We start from the raw sequence: 15,849 nt of genomic DNA, 5'->3' as shown, positions 1-15,849 counted from the left end.
ATTCGTTCAGTAAAAAGATTCCATGTATAAGTATGCATTCTATTGAGTAACAACTTCAAGAGCTTTATACTAATGAAAAATTTAAAGAAGTTCAAGAAGAGTTTAGAGGATTTATGAATTGTATGCCATCTCTACTTAAATGTGGAGTAATTTCTACATATGAAATTGTTGATCATGCCAAAATTAATGATTGCTTCAAAAAAGAATTCAGATATTGTGTTGATTACAATGACGAAGAATATGAGGTGAAATGCACGTGTAGATCGTTTGAATTTAGAGGAATCTTGTGCAGGCATGCTCTTATTGTACTCACCATGAAAAAGAATGTTGATCGGTTACCATCCATATATATTCTTGACCGGTGGAGGAAGGACTTGAAACGAAAATATGTCTTTGTTAATAACTGTTATCATGATAAGAGTGACAACCCCGAAGCATGAATATGTGATGAGTAGTGCAATGATTTTTATGAAGTAGCAGAAATTGCATCAAAAGATAACGAAGCTTTAATGTTGGTGAAGAGTTGTGTGAATCAGTTAAAGGTTCAATTGCTTAACAAGGGAACAAAGGGTAAAAGCTCTAAACACATTCCAGGTACATATGCCATATCTAATGAAGTAATTGGTGGGAAGTCTCAAGAATGTAGTAAGGTGCGAAGTCCTTTAGTTGCAAAAAGTAAAGGGAGGCTACCGTCAAAACGAAGACAGTCTATAGGAGAACGGGTGGTTAACAAGTTAAAAAAAAAGATATAGATTGAAAAGGTAGTCTTTTGTATATTAGGAAGATGTTTTATTGTTCTTTCTACTTTGTTATAATGATTTATGTTTCCCACGAAAAATAAGTAATATTGATTGTTTATTCTTGATTTTTTTTTTTTATTTTTTTTTTTATTTTTTTTATTTTATTTTATTTTATTTTTTTCTTCAGACTACAGAAACCCCTAGCGAGAGAGCTTGTCTATAGGAGTTTAAGGTGAATATTCTTTGTTTCTAACAGAAAGCTCTATTCTTGGTGTCTTAATTTGCATGATTTCTTATGTAACAGGTTGCATAACCAATTAAATTTTGCAGCTATTACTTGGTCTCCTTTATCCCAAAAGACATGTCATGTATCCACCTTTCCTCCTAAAAGCTTGATATTTTTTTTGCAGATATAAAAGCTTGGTGGAATTCTTGTGTGTATCAAGTACTTTCTCCATATTACATGTATCAATTTTTGAGCAAAACTCAAAAGAGGAGGTTGGATGTCCTGACGAACTATTTACCAGCAAAGGTGACATTAAAGAAGATGACAATGTAATGTCAAATTTTGTGACATTGTAATGTAGGCATATTTTGTTACAATGTAATGTTATGGTTGCTCTTTAGAAATTGTGGACAGTAACAATGATAGAATTGTGATGCAAGTTGTTTGTGTAATTATGAAGGATTAAGGTTATGCCAATAGAATGTAATTATAAATTGTGATAGAACATTCTAAATCTTAATGCCCAAATTTCAGGTCCCAAATCCTTATCTTTAGCAAATGGGTTATCTCCAGGGACAGAATCCTTGTTGGAAATAAATTAATCAATAACAGGCATCTATTGTACTTTCAGAAATAAATTAATTGTAAGTTTAAAATGGTGAAACAAGAATCCTTGTTGGAAATCAAAAGCTCATTTGAGAAACATATATTTAGTTAAACATATTTCGAAATTAAGACATTCAAAACCTCCTTTGTCCTTCGGCCACTAAAGCTGTTGTGTTTATTATAACCAAATTCTTTACTGAAAAAGCAGATCTTACTCGCCCCATAGCTGTAACAAAGTAAACTGGTACCCCCAAGCCATTGGATTTATTTATTAAAAGGATTTTTACTTGACAACATCTAGACAATAAACATCATGGAAGAATACAACCTGCTTCTGACCAAAACTTTGCATCATCATGAAAAAATTTACTATACATATACCACCACAATAAATAATATCGGAATTTCATATAACCAATTTGTTCAAATCACACCATAGTGAGAAGCTACATTTTTGCAATCTACAATACAGACTTCAAACATTATAAACTCAAGCCATTTCAAAAGCATCACAACTCCAAAAGCCAATACAACATAAAGCTTGACACTCCAAAAGCTAATACAGACTTCATTATTCTTTCTCTTCAAACATCTTGAAGATTTGGCTTCCCGGACGTTTGCCACGTCCCTTGCGCCTCATCCACCTACTGGGTGCTGTAATTGTCCATTCTGTAAGAAGTCTGGGTGCTGTAATTGTCCGTTCTGTAAGAAGTTTAGAGATACATAAATCATGCATAATTACTTCAAAATATATATTTACCAATGAGTTCGAAAAATTCAGCATAGAAGACAAATCATGGTTCTATATATCAATAACGAGAAGAATAATGAGATTAATGTTTTTTAATTTCACTTTTTTTTTTACCCTCCATTTTTTCAGGTTTTTTATAGGTGGGTTTTTTAAAATAATTTTTTTTGATAGGTTTTCCAGGTTTTTTAACGAGAAGAAGAACGAGATTAATGCATTTAATGTGTTTGTACTGTGCAATTGAGTTTCCAAACACCTATTTTGGGTTAGTTCGTAAACAATAAACTACTCGCCATAACCTTGAATTCTATCTTGGCATCCTGACTTTCACAGTTAAGTTTCTTCACAGCAACATACAAGTTATCATCCAATCCAGCCTTGTAAAAACGCCCAAATCCACCCTCGCCCAAGATGTTACTATCCCAAAAAAAAAATATGTTTCTTTTGCATTTTTTAGAAAGTAAAATATTTGGGAAAAAAAAAACAGAATAACCCCCCCCCCCCCCCCCCAAAAAAAAAGGAAGAAAGAAAGAAGAAGAAGAAGAAGAAGAAGAAGAAGAAGAAGAAGAACAGAGAAGCAACGTTGTGACGATGCCCAAAACTTGTACAGCAACATGAATGTAGGGAGGGGGTACTATCATCAAGCATGCTCCAAGAAAAAAAGAAAAAAGAAAAAAGAGAGAAGCAATAAAAAACTGAATAACACAAATATTAGAGTTTGAAGTGAAAGATTTACAAATTACCTCTTACAGTTGCCCAGAAAGCTTCCGCCTTCACCAACACGTTTTACAAGTTTCAATACAAAAGGACAACTCTTGCCTTTTTTACTGTATTACATCACTTCAAGATTTTACAGTACCACGTCTGATGCCAACTCCCTCTAAGTGAAAATCTACTTTTAAGGGAAAAATCTGCCACATCGGTGCCACGTCAGGTTGTGGCTACTTGGGTGTAGAAAGATGGTTGTAAGGGTAATATTCCTCTAATAAATGCAGAACATGAAAGAAATATAATGATTTGAGCTACATTACAAATTCTCAATACATCTATGATCATAAGTACAACAAAACTCGCTAGAGGAATACTACCCTTAGATGTATTGAGAATTTGTAATGTAGCTCAAATCATTATATTTCTTTCATGTTCTTCATTTATTTTACTCCAACAGTTGTTTAGGGTAGTCTTTCTAGTTAATTCTCTGTTAGTTGACATGGAAAATTCTGCTTTCAACTCAAATATTGATTATTTTTATTAATCAATAATAAATATAATAAATAAACCAATTGCAATAAAACGAACCTTTGTAGGATAGGGTCTATGTGAGGATGTCAATGCTCAAGGACTGTTAGTTTGGTTGTTAAGTTAATTACTAAGATTAACTTTAATCTAATTCAAAAAAGGAATTTGATTTTTCATTTTATAATTGAAACTAAATTAAAACAAAAAAAATTAAAGATCAGATAGTATGGAGAAGTTATAGGGGATTGACTTCATTACTAACCTCATAATAATGATAAATTGCATTTAACATGGGAGTTTCACTTACATGAATGAATATGTCTCGTGTGTATTTGTCAAATACCCAACAATGTCGTCAAGAAATTTCTTTTATTAAGAAATAAGTATTGTGACGACCCATTTTTTTTTTTATTATTCTTTTTAAAAACACAAAATGAGTCATTACAGTGGCATGCCGATATGTCACAAAGCCAACCTACATACTTCATAATATGTACCTGATATTCAGAGTCAACATCAATATGGCAAAAAACATAATCTATGCAGTAGAATATCACAATGTAGCGGAAATCACATCATATATAACTAACATGAGTTAACTACAACAATTAGAGCCATAACATCATCTATCTGTTTAAGGCTTATCAAAATATTAATTACATATAAAAAAAATGGCTTTACAAATACACGTGTTACAAGCGATACGAACCATTTACCAAATAACTACAAAATGATGGACAACCTATGGTCCAATAAATTTCAACCATCACGGTGAGCTTCAGTTGTAATATCTTAAGTATAATGCTACATGATCATCGTCTACATTCGCAGTACCTGCAACCAAAGCATCAGCATTTATACAGTCATGGTATTAACCACGTTAGTATAGGTGGAGGTTTGAGTTCACCACCTCGATCAGTAGCATAATACTCACTAAATTTTCGCATAGAACCAACATTTCTTTTCATTTAATTATTCGTTTATAATAATAGCTACTATTTACCGTTATGAAAATCTGTCCCTTGAAAACATAGCGTAGCTGATAATGTAAACACCGATATTTCTGAAACATGTGAATACCATACTACGTAGCTGTGAATATATATACGCATTTCAATCTACTACTTGGAAGTACATATATACAAGCCCATTTACATGTGTTATCTTTTACATATATAATAGGTCAGCAATATGTGTATACAAGCATTCCTAATTTTGAAAAATACTAGCATACAAGTACGTCTAAGCAGAAAACATATAGCATCAAATATAGCTATACAAAGATATATGTATTTTTCAAACTTTTCTTTGTGAAACACAAGTATCTAAGCACAGTCAAGCTTAGTGCCTTTAAAACATCTTATACATCCTAGTCGTAAACATATACATATGCACTGTTCCATTCAACCTCATAGGCATATAGATACGTCTAGCAAGAAAACTCATCAATGCAATCTAGCTGTAACTGTATATATATGTGTTGTTCCATTAAACCTCATAAACATATTATAACGCCCCAAATGTTAATATATAAAATAAATATCTTAAAATAGAATTTAAGACCTAATAATAAGGCAAAAAAATAAATATGAATATTTATGAAAAATAAATATTCATTTATTAAGAAGCGTTTATAATTTCAATTTGATAAAAGTTTAAACGGACCTTAAACTTTGGAATACCGAAAATAGGGTCAAACGAACTCCGTTTTGGTCAATCCAAAACCCAGAACGCTCTTCTTGAAGTCCTCTATTTACGCTCTGAATTTCATAATTTTCAGACTTCATTTAGGGTGCGAAAACACCCGGGAAAAATAGTACTCCTAATTTGGACGAAAATCAATATATAACATTGTGGGCTCATTTTATTCCCACATGATCTGGCCCAGCCCATGTAGATTCAGCCCCACATGTTTAAAAAGACACCCAGCCCGTGTAGAACCCAGCCCATGTGCAGCCCCTCATCCACATTCTCTTCTCCTTCCTTCTTTACATATATCTCACGGTAACTCACCCGCACTTCCAGCGCATCAACTTGGTGAACAAGTATTGTTCAAATGCCGTTTGATCAGATTCGGAGATTCCTCTCAAGCAAAACTTAGTTAACTAAACTAGTTAGAATCGAATTCTCGTTCATTGTAGATAAGAGATATTAAGCTAAGGTTGTTATCTTATAATCATTGACAAAGCACCTGTATATCATCTGTCCGTAGAATGTTTTTGCGCTGGGTTAATCTTCACCATTCGGGTCTTCTATAAAAGGAAGATTAGGCGATGGGTTTTCTTTCACAAAGCCGAGAGCCTTCCCTGTTGCTTTCCGAAACTCTCAGTCAACCTCTTCTGCAATTTAGTGCAACAAGATCAGAGAAGGTTCTCTCCATTTTCTCGCATATCTACTGATCAGAACAAGGAAAGACCTAGAAAAATCACTCTCTCCTCCTCTCTTTTACTGTTTCGGATTTTACAGAAAAACATGGGAAGTTAAAGAAAAACTCTGCATCTTCTTCCTTCACGGTTCAGTATAGAAAAACCAGAAAAACACTTCTTCTCCCTCTGTTTTCTCTCGGGTTGCAGTAACTAGAAAGCAAAACAAAAGAAACAGAACAACACCCTCTCTCTCTCTCTCTCTCTCTCTCTCTCTCTCTCACTGTGTCTCTCACGGACAGAAGCTCAACAGAAAAATAGGAGCTCTCTCAAGCTCTCTTATTCTTCCTCTCACGGTAACACTCTCTCTAGCCTCTCCCTCTTCCTTCTCTTCTCTGTGTGTGTGTGTTTCGGTGTGTAGTGATTAAGAAAGGAAAAAGCAAAAGAAACAAAAAGAAGAGGTAGACGTACACAGGAAAGAAAATGAAGAAAACAAAAGCAAGAATAGTCTAGAGAAGCGCATAAAAGAAAAAAGGTGAAGGAAAAGATAGGAAAAAGAAAGAAGTGTGTCGCATGTGAGTGTGTTGGTGGTGCAAGAAAGAAAAGAAAATGGAGCAAGAGAGAGAATTATCTAGAAAATAGAAAAAGACAAAAGTAATGGAATAAAGTACCTTTTAATATCTAAAAATATCATTTTTAGATATTTGATGAGGCTTTGATTTATTTTATGTAGTTTCTAAGTTATAAGTTTTTTTTTTTTTTTTTTTTTAATATTTTGTGATTTTACGGTTTTTATTATTTTAAGTATCTAATGTTTTAAAATTGTGTTTTAACATGGTATTTCAAGTAGCGTATTTAGATAATAAATCACGTTGTTGTGATGCCCAAATGAAAAGTCATTATTTATAAAACCGACATTGCGCCGCCCAAATATTTTAAAAGTGTTTTAGGCATTGTTAATACTAATGCCGTTATTCTACTCAATTTTATAAAAGAATAAAATTGGAATTATTTCATAAATATAACAATTAGTTATAACAATTGTTATGTCCATTAAGAAATATTATATTATTATGATATTTATGTAAATGGAAAAATATATAACTATTATATAAATATATAGCCGTTATGTTATTAATTAAAAGTGTTGGTAAAACGATCATTATGTAAATAAGTATTTTAAAGTACAAAAGGGTATTTTGGTCATTATTTATAAATATTAGTATAATATCCATATGAAATATGTAGCATTATAATTAAACCATTTTATATGCCGTTATTATGTTTAAATGATGTTAGAAATGATGTTAAGGTTTAAAGATTAAAAATGAAAATAAAGTTAAGATGAGTTTGTTATTGGGTTGTACAATTCACTATTATTTGTATTAAATATATATTGCAGTGAACAATTATTTATAAACCTTTTTGGAAGCATGAAATAATTGTGAGTATTACTTACTCACTGAGGATGATACGTGTTGGTGGTCTTTGATGACCTTGTGACGTCTGTTTTATTTAATTGTATGGGAGTTGTGTGTAACATGTTTTGTTTGAAACCATGCCTATTTTATTAAGTATATTATTGACATGATTAAAGATTTTATTGATAAACTGTTATTGCATATTTTACTGTGAGAACATATGACTTGTTAACAAGAAAAGACCGAAGGTTAACGACCTGAGACAATGACTAAGGGGTATAGTCCAGAGGCAAAGACTACGGTTGAAAGTCCCAATGCATCAGTCAATCGTATAGATCGATGGTTCATGTACCGAGGCAAAGATCAAGGGGTATAGTCCTGAGGAAAAGACCAAAGGGAATAGTCCTAAGGCAGTACTGATTCAGACCATAGGTTTTAATAAGACCTAAGATGGTGAGAGTCCATAGGCACTAATCAGTAATTCACTAATAATAATAAGACCAAGGCTTAGACCCTATGGCATTAATCAGTAATAAGTCCAATGGTTTAAATCCTGAGGCACAAATGAATATTGAAATTGTGCATACATATAACTGTCATTATATGATTGTATAGTGTATTTTTAAATGATTCAATAATTCATTATGTGGTCAATAATCGTTGACTCACTTGACCACAATATGAGATTGTGGAATATGACATGCAAGTTTTTGCAGGATGGATTGAATGATGAAACTACTGGGGATATTATGATAATATTATTACAGTATAGCATAAGACTTTTATGATGATATGTAATATTTGTTATGTTAGAGAAAACAATATTTCATTATTTATTAAGTGCCACTTGTGGCACATATGTTATTGCTTTGTGTATTTATTATATCAGAACACGTGGTTTATATTTTATATTATAAGGTAATTCAGTCAGCTTTGATATGTTATTGATAAAGAAAAAAATATATTCTGCTGCCAATTTATAACTCTGATGATGTCGTAATGTTACGTGGAAATAGAAATTTTCACTTACGCCTTTTTGTAAAAGGTGGGGTGTTACACATACTGATACATCTAGTCATGAAAACAACTTAAAATATCACATAAAACATCATGCATGCTCATGTTACACAACACAGTGCCATAGGGGATGCAAGCCCAGTGATCTCACAACAGAGTTCTAGCGCCCCAAATTAAGTCAATAAAGAATAATATTATTAGATTCTAATAATATTACGGGTTTATTAATATAGACAGATTGAAATATTCGATGAGCTAATTATTATAATTGGTATATAATATTATTATGTAAAATTTATTGTGTATAATATTATACAATATAATATTTATGGTAAGATATATATTATATATTAATGAGGAACTGAACGAGACTCAAAACGGGATTAAGTTATAATGCTAATGAGTTAGATTAAAATGGTAAAGACTCAATGTAAAAATATCTATGAATAAACATCTATGAATAAATATCTACATATTGACTCATGTTAAATTAACTAAGATAAAACTTAACCATAGGTTAATCAAAATATTTGCAAATATTTTAACTTTAACTCGGATTAATCTAACTGAGATAGTAATTAACTGTAGTTTACAAAAATATCCCATTTCTATAATAAATTCAAACTCCCCTCCTCTGTAAATCACACACCCGGTTCACCTTCTTTCTTATTTTTCCCTTCATCTTTCTCACAAACAGATAACCTTGACTTAGTTTCCTTAGGAAATAAAGTTCCTTATTTATTTATTTATCCTTCAAAAAGTAAATATCATTCTTGCTTCTAACTTCCTTTTTTTAATGATATCTTCAACTTTTCCATCTTCATTATGAAACTAAGGTTCATAAATTGATCTCAAAAGCTGGTCAAGTGATAATATCTATGCAATTGAATTTGATCAAACAAGCATGGAACAACATTCAATGCTTCAGAAATTGAAAACACAACTTTTTGGTATGAAAGTTCAATAAATTAAATAGAAGGAAAAAACCCCTTTTACACATAAAATAAAATGAAATAGGTCACATCATTTATCAATAAAACCGTCACAAGAAAGTAACTGACCTCTAAGAGATGGTTCAATAGAATTGGTCCCATGAATTGTGAAAGATCATTCCAATCTACAAGATTTTCACTGAAGAATTTATAAGCCTCTAAAGAGTTATCAAATAGTGAAGTGAACATTATCTTTTATATGTAGCACTTCAGATATTCTGTTCCCTTCTACTTGCATTCCAAACTGTCACTTTTACATAATCCACAAAAATATACGAGTCAGATGTCCATGCATCAATATCCACGCGGATAATGTATTGAAAAGTTCCCATTTAGTGAACTTCTATTTTCATATACAAAATATAAGATACAGATATCTGCTCATAATAAACTTTATTTAGAGCTATCTATAGAAAAGTCCCTATTCAGTAATATCTAATTGATGGCACACACAGATCCTTTCAATGATTTCAGTTTTTGAAATCACATTTGTGCACAATGAATTTAACAGATTTATGTACACCCCCCCCCCCCCCCCCCCCCCAAATTAAAAAAAAAAGAAAAAAAAAATTAACAGATTAAGGCAGACAAGTTGATTTTGACCTTCAAACTTTGAAGGAAGACGAATTTTTTTTCAACAAAACAATAGACCACAGACATCCAATTGCAAGGGATACTGTAAGGCGGATGATGATTAATGAGCAACAACGCCACCATGAACAACTGTAGACAAACTAGGAGGGCAGAAACGGGAATGATCACACTACCTTGATCAAGAAGCCTCCCCTCCAAAACCTACAGAAAAGTTAGAGTCAAATCAAAATTTAGACAAGGATAATAAAGATCAAGAAAACTGTAGGTCAAAATTTTATTAATATATATATATATATATATATATATATATATATATATTGTCCATTTCATTTTTGGAGTAAGGGACAAAGCCTCCTCATTTAAGTCTATAAGTGTCTACATTAGCATTGTGGTTGCTTGTTGGGGGGGGTGGGGTTTGGGGGTGGTTGTGTAAGGAACACACAAGAGTGTCACAAACCTATCAGTTCTTATATAACTCGGAATTATGCAATCCACCTAATATTGCATGATTATCATTATGGTCTCAGAAGGTGATTTTTTGTCCGATATCTATAGCAATAAAGCATTAATGCAGCAGGACTTGTAGCTAGAGGATACAGGTAGTTACTCATGGCAGGCTTGCGAGCATGATTTTAATGTGGAATTTAAAACCAAGTAAGAGTTGTTTCAAATTTAATTTAGTATTATTGTTCGATTTAGTACTATAATTATAATTTGATCACCATATATATGGCTCTCAACTCAATACTCCAAAATACACGTAGTATTAAATTCTGGTTTTGACGAAATACCAGGTAAATCAGAATCAGATAACACGCGCAAAGCAACTTACAATTGATTTGGCCCTAGCATATGGAAGACAAAGCAAACTGAAATGTAACCCAAGCTTGAAGCACACACTAAACCACTCTTCTCAAAGTGTTAGCCACCTCTAAGGATAATACCAACATAGCAAACTGCTTGCCTCTCTCACCAGAACCTTTCTTACTGGACTTTCTGTGAATATCTGACCTTTGAGACCAACCTGAAATTGAGTATGCCAAATGGTACCAACCATTGATACTGCAATAAACGAGAAAAAAGTAAAACTGGAAGCATTACTAACCTTCTTTACACTAATAGGCCTTCATAAGCTTCTAAATAACCATCCTACAAGTTCTTGTTTTTTGAAGCCTGATCTGTGTTGATAAATATTTGAATTAAGAAAGCATATGCAAATTAAGATCATATTGCTGTAAAGATACAAAATTTTTCAAAGGGCGTTACCAGAACATCGACAGACATGAACTGCAACCACGCAATCTCCAGGGTCAGCTACTTTCACAAGAGCCCAGCTTAGCAGCTCTCTGCTATGGCTGTCCATTTGAATGCCAACCAATACATTTTTCTTCACAACAGCCTTCACTTCCTCCTCAACTGTCATTGTATTTTCTTTCCCTCTAATCAATATCTTTCAATCTCTCAAAACATCTATAAATTCTATTCCTTCTTGAACTATTCTGGTCACTAACCTTGCCAGTTCTTGAACGGATCATTCCAATCCCTGCAATAAAAAGCTACCATTTTCTCTGAAAGCTAGAATAACAACTCTAATGCTCCCATTAGACTATTATAAATGGTGTCAATCAACAGATTACTATTAAATAAATCAGATCCCAATTAATAAAAAACTCCCAACAACAACTTAAACATTCTACCCATGAGATCATACTACAGCAAATAACCCAGATGATCTGGCATTAAAGATTAAATAATTACCCACAAAAAAAGTTCTAGCAAACGATAAACAAGAGCTGACAATAAAAGAGGAGTAATGTTTTTATTCATTACAGAAAGTAGGCCATTATCTGTATCAGAAATTATAAGATCGTTTTCATGATTCAAGCAAAAAAAAAGAAACAAATTCAACGACCCAGAAGAGAAAGAGGTAAAATTAAAAAGAAACAAATCATGATTATTCCTCTCCAATTAATCTCGGAAATCCTAAAATCTTGGAGCTTACAACAGAAAAAGATCCCAAAAAAAAAAAAAAAAATTCCATTTTCTGTGCATAATTCAAAGCAGTTAGTTCAGTTCTCTTACAACCGTCCGGATGACGTGTTATATCGTCCGGACGCTCAATTGTCCAAGTATCATCCGTCCGGACGACGAGAACTTTCTGTCCGGACCTTCCTCTATGTCGAGAAGCTTCGAATTGTTCCAAGTTGCATCCGTCCGGACATCTCAGCAGCACGTCTGAACGCCCTTCAGTGTTCGATCAGTTATGGTATTTCTTTCCAAAAACATAGATATGGGAAGACAGTTGTAACCGTCCGGACGATGTGTATTCCCATCCGGACACGCTCATTCATAAGGCAAGTCGTGCATTCAAAGTTCAATCGTCCGGACGACAGTCTTCATGGTCCGGACGCTCAAGCTTCATATATGAAAATTGCGTGCATGAGATCAACCGTCCGGACGACAGCTGTTATGGTCCGGACGCGCCAAGCATTGATATGAAAATTGCGTGCAGCTAAAGTGCAATCGTCCGGACGCTAGGGCAGCACCGTCCGGATGTGGCTCAATTTAGGAAAGAATTTAAGCGAATTTGGAAAGCCGATAGCACAGTTGTCCGTCCAGACGCCTTATGTCTACCGTTCGGACGGTGCCTAGGTATTTCGAGTCAGACGCGTATTTGAACTCCTGTAGCCTATAAATAGAGGCCCTTAGGCTTGAAAATTGTAAGAATTTAGTAGTGAATTCCGTAGAAGCTTAAAGAGTTTATTGTAAGGTTTATTGTGCTGAAGCGTTCTCTTTGAAGTCGTTGCCAAGTGCTGTTGTTGTGCTGAACTGAAGTCTATCTTAGGAGTTGGCCCTAAGGTGAAGGATTCCATTGAAGACTCCTTCAAGTAGGTGACTTGGTTGGGAAGCATTCGTGTTGGGTTACACGTTAGAGTACTAGATACGATCGCTGCATCGAGTATGTGAGTGTTACCGTCTATATACTAGCTTTGTCTTCTGAATAGTGGATATCCTGGGTTTGGCTGCCCCGGGGTGGTTTTTCTCTTAATTGAGTTTCCACTTCGTCAACAAAATATCTGTCTCTTAATTTTCCACATTGTGATATTTTGTTGCACACTATTGCACACACCTGATAAATTAGAAGTCCTTTAATTTTCAATTGGTATTAGAGCTTGGTGCACTCTATTTAGATTCAATTCTTGAGTGTTATCTTTCCTTTGACTTCTAGTTTTATTTCAATGTCTCAAAATCTTAATACTGTTCCTGCCTTTGATGGTATGAACTATGGCTATTGGAAAGCTCGTATGCGGTTCTTTTTAAAATTCATTGACTGTTGGAATATTGTTGAAACTGGTTGGACTAAGCCAGCGAATGCAACTCCCGAACTAGTCAATGAGAAAAACGCACGACTTTCTAATGATAAAGCCCTCCATGCTCTATGTCAAGCGCTTTCACCATCTGAATTCGCAAGAATCTCAAATAGTGAAACCGCTCTAGAAGTGTGGCAAATGTTAGAAACAATATATGAATGCACTAAACTTGTTAAATCTGCCAAACGTCAAATGTTGATTTCTAGATTTGAAGAAATTAAGATGTTGGAAGATGAGACATTCAGAGAGTTTTACTCCAAAATGAGCGACCTAAGAAACTCAATGGTGAGTCTTGGGAAAACCGTCTCGGATGTAAAACTCATCCATAAAATTCTAAGATCTTTGCATGATCGTTTCATTATTAAGGTAACTACAATTGAAGAAAGCAAAGACTTGGAAGAAATGAAGATTGAAGAGTTGGTGGGATCTCTTCAAAATTATGAGCTGCCTCTGCCCTCGGTCAAAAAGGTGAAGACCATTGCCCTGAAAGCTTCCAAGAAGAAGGTCGAAGTCTCATCTGGAGACGACTCTAAGGATGAAGAAAAAGTTGTGGCTATGTTGGCCAAAAATTTCGGAAGATTAATGAGAAATGAGCGATTCAAGAAGAAGTTTTCCGAAAAAATGAAGAAGGCCCCCAGAGAATCTGAACCTGAGGAAGTTGAGAAGAAAGATCCCAGAGGCCCAAGATGTTTTGAATGCTCAGGGTTTGGGCATATACGGGCTGACTATGGGAACCTCAAGCGGGGAAAAGGGAAGGCATATAATGCGACTCTTAGTGATGAGTTCGAAGAAGAAGAAGCTCCCGAGCAAGAGAAATTTTTAGCCTTTGTGGCTCCGCACGTAGAAGAGGAAGATGCTTACTACTCAGAGCACAGTGATGAAGAGGGAGAAGAACTCAAGGAGGCTTATAAAATCTGAAAATAAATATTGACTTCTAATTTAACCAAGTGTGTGTGTTTGTGTGCAACCAAATATCTTAAATGCAGAATTTAAATAAGACAAGATATTTCTTACGAAGTGGAAACTTTGTGAAAAGAAAAACCACTCTGGGGCAGCCAAACCCAGGAACTCCATTATCCAAAAACAAAGCTAGTTACAAGACACTTGTACTCACATACCCTTATGCAGTAGTCATACCTTTAACTCTGACACGAAGCCTATTGTGAACGCTTCCCAACCAAATCTTCCACCTGAAGGGGTTTATAATGGATTCCTTTACCTTAGGGCTGACCCCTAAGATAGACTTCAAACGAACTGTTGAGCACACACTGGCAACAGCTTGAGAGCTAGCGGATTTTCAATTCTCCCGAAACCCCCTCTCAAAGCTAAGAGAATTCAACATCGAATTCTGTACAATTTACAAGCCTAGGGTCCTCTATTTATAGGCTTACAAGAAACCTAAAATTGCTGAGATTCGGGCTCTGGCTATCGAGCATCCGGATGGAAGTTAGCCACGTCTGGACGGTCTTCTGCGATATCCTTTCAGAAATAGCGCAATTCTATCCTTATCAGGTCCACGTTCGGACGGCTTGGCCGAGCTTTCGGACGGTCTTTGCTATAACTCCTTTATGCGTACGAACGGAACATTAGAATATTCTAAAATGCTGGACAGTGTCCGGACGGCTTGCAGAGACTCCCTAACAATGTCGACTTTTGAAATCCAACTCTGTGTTGAATATTGATTGACCTAGCGTCCGGACGGTGTTGCTCTGTCATCCGGATGTCTTCAACATAATTTGCTGGACACTGCGGGGTTTCTGGATGTCTTCAAAAGCTCATCCGGACGGTTGCACATGAACCGGTTGATCTGGCTTGGAATTTGCAAGGACTCTTCATGGACATCTTCCAGAGGCTTGTGATCAGTCACATGCTTTGATTTGAACACTTTCTGAATACATGAAGATTCTGAATTGAAAACCTACCATCTTGTTAATTTGCAACAATTACATAAAGTGTTTTTGGTTATCCAGAATGTAGCCAATATAAAATACTAACAAACTCCCCCTTTGGCCATTTTGGGACAAAAACACTTGACCGGTTTGGAAATACATTCCCGGTCTAAAAACCAAAAACCAAAAAATACTCCCCATTTTTGTCACACAATGACAAAGGGTAAACAAAGTATTAATAAAAGACCATAACAAAACCAAAATAAGAGAAAAGAACAAGGTTAGGTCTTCAACAAGAGATCAGCACACACATGTATCTAAACCTGAGAAGATAGTCAGATAGCTTGTTAAAATTACGCAAACATATAGAATAGAGTTAAGAAATCAATGAGCATAAAATTCCCGTAGACCGAACTTTTTCAAAAGTAAACTTAACACATGCAATGCGTGTGTGTGTGAAGGCTTTCTCAATAAAGTTTGAAGTTCACTGATATGACTTAAATCACCAGGATTTTCTATAGAAGAAAGAAAATCAATATTAGATCAGTCAAAAGTCAAACCTTAATTTACTAGGGCCTAGCCACCCTCATCTGATACACTCCCCTTAAGCTGCAGCACTTTTCTTTTACTTCGTCCTTTAGTG

At 34.5% G+C, this 15,849-nt stretch overlaps 1 long non-coding RNA gene across 1 annotated transcript; it reads right to left on the bottom strand.

Moving 5' to 3' along the window:
* Nucleotides 1-10,952: 10,952 nt before the first annotated feature.
* Nucleotides 10,953-11,468, bottom strand: LOC133877570 (uncharacterized). Its single transcript, XR_009901767.1, has 3 exons — nucleotides 11,213-11,468; nucleotides 11,052-11,124; nucleotides 10,953-10,970 (listed from the first exon to the last, which is right to left on the bottom strand). It is a non-coding gene; the product is annotated as an uncharacterized LOC133877570 (long non-coding RNA).
* Between the last annotated feature and the right edge of the window lie 4,381 nt (nucleotides 11,469-15,849).

This window comes from Alnus glutinosa, chromosome 1 (genome assembly GCF_958979055.1).
Source record: "Alnus glutinosa chromosome 1, dhAlnGlut1.1, whole genome shotgun sequence".
NCBI lineage: Eukaryota > Viridiplantae > Streptophyta > Magnoliopsida > Fagales > Betulaceae > Alnus > Alnus glutinosa.
The sequence above is the reverse complement of the archived record's forward strand: the minus strand, read 5'-3'. Positions and strand labels throughout refer to the sequence as shown.